The sequence below is a fragment of the Lolium perenne genome, chromosome 6 (genome assembly GCF_019359855.2).
Source record: "Lolium perenne isolate Kyuss_39 chromosome 6, Kyuss_2.0, whole genome shotgun sequence".
NCBI classification, from domain to species: Eukaryota; Viridiplantae; Streptophyta; class Magnoliopsida; order Poales; family Poaceae; genus Lolium; species Lolium perenne.
In genome coordinates this window covers 76,322,894-76,329,692 of record NC_067249.2, presented here as the reverse complement: position 1 = coordinate 76,329,692, position 6,799 = coordinate 76,322,894, and positions in this window count along the sequence as shown.

Sequence of the window (6,799 nt, the reverse complement as noted above, 5' to 3'; positions counted from 1 at the left end):
CCACGGCAAGTGCGATGTGCCTATTCGGAAAGGCGGATGTGGGTTGGTTGTGCCATCGCTTCTTGGCCCATGTCAACATGAGAACTTTGCAAAGTCTTCACAAGGGGAACCATATTGTGGGACTAATGGAAAATGTGTCTTTTTCCAAAGATCGTGTTTGTAGGGCTTGTGTTGAAGGCAAAATGCATGACTCTCCGCATCCAAGCAAGACTATTATCTCTTCAAAGAGGATCTTGGAGCTCCTTGATGTGGATCTTTTTGGTCCCGTTTCTCATGCAAGTCTTGGTGCGAAGAAACATTGCTTGGTGATTGTTGATGACTACTAAAGATACACTTGGGTCTACTTTCTCAAAATGAAAGATGAGACTCAACAAATCTTCATTGACTTTGCCACCGAGGTGCAACGCCAACACAACCTCCTTATAATGGCAATAAGAAGTGACAACGGCTCCGAGTTCAAGAACTATACACTCAATGATTTTCTTAGTGATGAGGGGATTCGACATCAATATTCCGCTGCATACACCCCTCAACAAAATGGTGTTGTGGAGAGGAAGAACCGTACTCTTATGGATATGGAAAGATCTATGATGGCGGAGTATAAATCCCGCTATAACTTTTGGGCCGAAGCCATCTCCACCGCTTGCCACTCTTCTAACCGGCTCTATCTCCGCAAGGGCTTGAACAAGACTCCATATGAAATACTCACCGGGAACAAGCCTAATATCTCATACTTGAAGGTGTTGGGGTGTAAGTGTTTCTACAAAATCAAAGGAGTTCGTTTATCTAAATTTGCTCCTAAAGCTTTGGAGGGTATATTTGTTGGTTACGGTGCCGAATCTCACACTTATAGAGTCTTTGATGTATCCTCCGGGATTATCATCGAATCTTGTAGTGTGAGGTTCGAAGAAAATGATGGCTCCCAAGCGGGGCAAGTTGATGTTTGTGCAGGTGATGAAATACCTCAAGATGCCATAGTAAGAATGGGTGTGGGATTTTTCCGTCCCATTGAGGGACACGGTGTGGCATCTCGGGAAGGACTATGCTCTACCACGGTGGAGCCCTCATCTTCTCAACATCAACAAACCCTTTCTATTGAAGCTTATGATGCACCAACCCAAGAAGAAGAACAAGACCCTCCCTCTTGTGTGCAAGATCAAGGACAAGATCAACCAAGGGATCATGATGACTCTTCACCAAATGATGTCCAAGATCAAGCACATGATTTTGAGCACTCTCAAGAAACTGAGGAACCTCAAGTTGAAGGTCAAGACAGGGACCCAAATGATCAAGTGATACCTCCAAGGCCAAGAAGAACCAAGGAGGAGATTGGGGCCCGTCGACTAGCAAGAAGAGATAGGAACTTGGAAATTCTTGGACACACTCATGATAAGGTCCTAAGTGATGTAAGAGGAAAAGTTTCAACAAGAAGGCAATTGGCCAACTTTAGCAATCATCATGCTTATATCTCCTTAGTGGAACCCAAGAAAGTATTTGAGGCTCTTGAAGATTCAGATTGGTTGGAAGCCATGCATGAAGAGCTCAACAACTTCAAGCGCAACAAGGTTTGGACCTTAGTAGAGAAGCCAAAGGGGTGCCGCAATGTTATATGCACTAAATGGATTTTCAAGAACAAGCAAGATGAGTTTGGAAATATTGTGAGGAACAAGGCAAGATTGGTTGCTCAAGGTTTCTCTCAAATTGAAGGAATTGACTTTGGAGAAACTTATCCTCCTATGGCTCTCCTTGAGTCCATCCGTATCCTTCTTGCTTATGCATCACATCATAACTTTAAATTACAACAAATGGATGTGAAAAGTGCATTTCTTAATGGTCCTTTGCATGAAGAGTTCTATGTTAAGCAACCCCCGGGGTTTGAGGATCTCAACTTTCCTAACCATGTTTATAAGCTTGATAAAGAACTTTATGGTCTCAAACAAGCTCCGAGAGCTTGGTACGAGCACCTTAAAGAATTATTCATAGACCGTGGGTTTGATGTTGGGCTAATCGATCCCACTCTTTTTTACTAATAGGGTCAATGGGGAGCTTTTCATTTGCCAATTATATGTTGATGATATTATCTTTGGCTCTACTAACAAAGCTTTCAATGATGAATTTTCAAAGCTTATGACCGATAGGTTTGAGATGTCTATGATGGGAGAGATGAGGTTCTTTCTTGGTTTTGAGATCAAGCAATTGAGAGAAGGGACTTTCATCAACCAAGCAAAATATCTCCAAGACATGCTCAAGAGGTTCAAGATGACCGAGATGAAAAGTGTAGCCACTCCTATGGTTACTAAATGTCATCTTGCACTAGATCCCAATGGTAAAGAGGTGGATCAAAAGGTATATCGCTCCATGATTGGATCCTTGCTTTACCTTTGTGCATCTAGACCGGACATAGTGTTGAGTGTTGGTGTGTGTGCAAGGTATCAAGCTTCTCCTAAGGAGAGTCACATGTTGGCTCTCAAAAGAATATTTCGATATTTAGTTGATGCCCCAAGATATGGTATTTGGTACCCTAAAGGCTCAAGTTTTATTCCCAATGGATACACCGATGCGGATTGGGCGGGAGACAAGGATGATAGGAAATTGATACGTCTCCAACGTATCTATAATTTCTGATGTTCCATGCTTGTTTTATGACAATACCTACATGTTTTGTTCACACTTTATGATGATTTTATGCGTTTTCTGGAACTAACCTATTGACGAGATGCCGAAGTGTCAGTTCCTGTTTTCTGCTGTTTTTGGATTCAGAAATCCTAGTAAGGAAATATTCTCGGAATTGGACGAAATCAACGCCCAATATCTTATAATTCCACAAAGCTTCCAGAACATCGGAGAGGGACCAGAGGAGAGCCACAGGCCCACCACACATGTGGCCGGCGCGGCCCAAGGGGGGCACGCCCCCTGTTGTCTGGCTGCCTCGTCAGCCCTCCGACTCCGATTCTTCGCCTATAAGAAGCCTCCTGACCTAAAAACTTCGGACGAATAAGCCACGGTACGAGAAACCTTCTAGAGCCGCCTCCATCGCGAAGCCAAGATCTGGGGGACAAGAGTCTCTGTTCCGGCACGCCGCCGGGACGGGGAAGTGCACCCGGAAGGCATCTCCATCGACACCACCGCCATCTTCATCACCGCTGCTGTCTCCCATGAGGAGGGAGTAGTTCTCCATCGAGGCTAAAGGGCTGTACCGGTAGCTATGTGGTTAATCTCTCTCCTATGTACTTCAATACAATGATCTCATGAGCTGCCTTACATGATTGAGATCCATATGATGAGCTTTGTATCACTATTAATCTATGTGCTACTCTAGTGATGTTATTAAAGTACTCTATTCCTCCTTCATGATGTAATGGTGACAGTGTGTGCATCATGTAGTACTTGGCGTAGTTTATGATTGTGATCTCTTGTAGATTATGAAGTTAACTATTACTATGATGGTATTGATGTGATCTATTCCTCCTTTCATAGTGTGATGGTGACAGTGTGCATGCTATGTTAGTACTTGGTATAGTTGTGTTGATCTATCATGCACTCTAAGGTTATTTAAATATGAATATCGAATGTTGTGGAGCTTGTTAACTCCGGCATTGAGGTGCTCTTGTAGCCCTACGCAATTAGTGGTGTTCATCATCCAACAAGAGAGTGTAGAGTATAGCATTTATCTATTCAGTTATGTGATCAATGTTGAGAGTGTCCACTAGTGAAAGTATGATCCCTAGGCCTTGTTCCCAAATACTGCAATCATCACTTGTTTACTGTTCTACTGCATCTGTACTTCCTGCAATATTGCCACCATCAACTGCACGCCAGTTATAGACTGCAAGCTATTTTCTGGCACCGTTACTACTGCTCATATTCATTCATACCACCTGTATTTCACTATCTCTTCGCCAAACTAGTGCACCTATACATCTGACAAGTGTATTGGGTGTGTTGGGGACACAAGAGACTTCTTGTATCGTGATTGCAGGGTTGCTTGAGAGGGATATCTTTGACCTCTTCCTCCCTGAGTTCGATAAACCTTGGGTGATCCACTTAAGGGAAAACTTGCTGCTGTTCTACAAACCTCTGCTCTTGGAGGCCCAACACTGTCTACAGGAAAAGGAGTGTGCGTAGACATCAAGCTATTTTCTGGCGCCGTTGCCGGGGAATGAAAAGCTACACAACAGAGATTTCCTCCCTCGTCAACCACGCGCCAGTCCTGGATAGCAAGCTATTTTCTGGCGCCGTTGCCGGGGAGGAAAGGTAAAAGGCATTCACACTCTGGTCCCAGGTAACTAAGTTATTTTCTGGCACCGTTGTAAGTGCTCGAAGCTATTTCCTTTAGATCCTGCAATTGCATCTTTTTGTTTCTTGTTTTACACTAGTAAGGCATAATGGAAAACAACTGTGAGCTTTTTAATTTATTTCCTAAGTGAAGACATGAATGGTGTGCTGCGAAAATTAAAAAACCTGTGGAATCTTATTTGCATGCTAGTAGCAATGATATTAGTATGAACACTTTGAACACCATCATTGCTAATGATATGGAAAATTCTAAGCTTGGGGAAGCTGGTTATGATGAGCATGATATTTTTAGTCCCCCAAGCATTGAGGAGAAAATTTTCTTTGATGATACTTTGCCTCCTATTTATGATGATTATAATGATAGTGGTCTTTTGGTGCCGCCTACTATGGAGGATAAATTTAATTATGATTACAATATGCCTCCTATATTTGATGATAGCTACTTTGTTGAATTTGCTCCCACTACAATTAATAAGAATGACTATGCTTATGTTGGGAGTAGTAATAATTTTATGCATGAGACTCATGATAAGAATGTTTCATTTGATAGTTATATTGTTGAATTTGCTCATGATGCTACTGAAAATCTTTATGAGAGAGGAAAATATGGTTGTAGAAGTTTTCATGTTACTAAAACACCTCTCTATATGCTAAATTTTTTGAAGTTGAGCTCGTCTAGTTTTCCTATCCTTATTGCATTATGCCTACATGATTTGTTTATTTACAAGATTCCTTTTCATAGGAAGCATGTTAGGCTTAAATTTGTTTTGAATTTGCCTCTTGATGCTCTATTTTGCTTCAAATACCATTTCTTGCGAGTGCATCATTAAAACTGTTGAGCCCATCTTAATGGCTATAAAGAAAGAACTTCTTGGGAGATAACCCATCTGTTTATTTTACTACAGTGCTTTGTTTTATATTTGTGTATTGGAAGTTGTTACTACTGTAGCAACCTCTCCTTATCTTAATTTTGCTGCATTGTTGTGCCAAGTAAAGTCTTTGATAGTAAGGTTGATACTAGATTTGGATTACTGCGCAGAAACAGATTTCTGTCTGTCACGAATTTGGGCAGGGTTCTCTGTAGGTAACTCAGAAAAATCTGCCAATTTACGTGAGTGATCCTCAGATATGTACGCAACTTTCATTCAATTTGAGCATTTTCATCTGAGCAAGTCTGGTGCCTCTAAAAAATTCTTCTTTACAGACTGTTCTATTTTGACAGATTCTGCCTTTTATTTCGCATTACCTCTTTTGCTGTGTTGAATGGATTTCTTTGTTCCATTGACTTCCAGTAGCTTTGTGCAATGTCCAGAAGTGTTAAGAATGATTGTGTCACCTCTGAACATGTGAATTTTTGATTATGCACTAACCCTCTAATGAGTTTGTTTCGAGTTTGGTGTGGTGGAAGTTTTCAAGGGTCAAGAGAGGAGGATGATACAATATGATCAAGGAGAGTGAAAGCTCTAAGCTTGGGGATGCCCCGGTGGTTCATCCCTGCATATTTCAAGAAGACTCAAGCATCTAAACTTGGGGATGCCCAAGGCATCCCCTTCTTCATCGACAACATTATCAGGTTCCTCTAGTGAAACTATATTTTTATTCCATCACATCTTATGTACTTTACTTGGAGCGTCCGTGTGTTTTATTTTTGTTTTGTTATTTTCATTCTCTGAATAAATTCTTGTGTGGGAGAGAGAGAAACTCCGCTGGTTCATAGGAACACATGTGTTCTTAGCTTCTAATGTTCATGGCGAAGGTTGAAACTGCTTCGTTAATTGTTATATGGTTGGAAACGGGAAATGCTACATGTGGTAATTGGTATGATGTCTTGAATAATGTGATACTTGGCAACTGTTGTGCTCATATAGATCATGTTTAAGGTCTTGCATCATATACTTTGCACCTATTAGTGAAGAAATACATAGAGCTTGCTAAAATTTGGTTTGCATGATTGGTCTCTCTAAGGTCTAGATATTTTCTAGTAATGGTTTGAACAACAAGGAAGACAATGTATAGTCTTATAATGCTTGCAATATGTTCTTATGTGAGTCTTTCTGTACTAGTTCATACTTTTGTTTGCTTCAAACAACCTTGCTAGCCTAAGCCTTGTACTGAGAGGGATTACTTCTCATGCATCCAAATCCTTGAGCCAAACACTATGCCATTTGTGTCCACCATACCTACCTACTACATGGTATTTCTCTGTCATTCCAAAGTAAATTGCTTGAGTGCTATCTTTAAACACTTCAAAAGTTATTACCTCTTATTTGTGTCAATGTTTTATAGCTCATGAGGAAGTATGTGGTGTTTATCTTTCAATCTTGTTGGACAACTTTCACCAATGGACTAGTGGCTTCATCCGCTTATCCAATAATTTTGCAAAAAGAGCTAGCAATGGGATTCCCAGTCCCAAATTAATCAACATTCATAATTTTACAAAAAATAGACACTCCTCCATGGTATGTGATTGTTGGACGGCACCCGAGGATTCGGTTAGCCATGG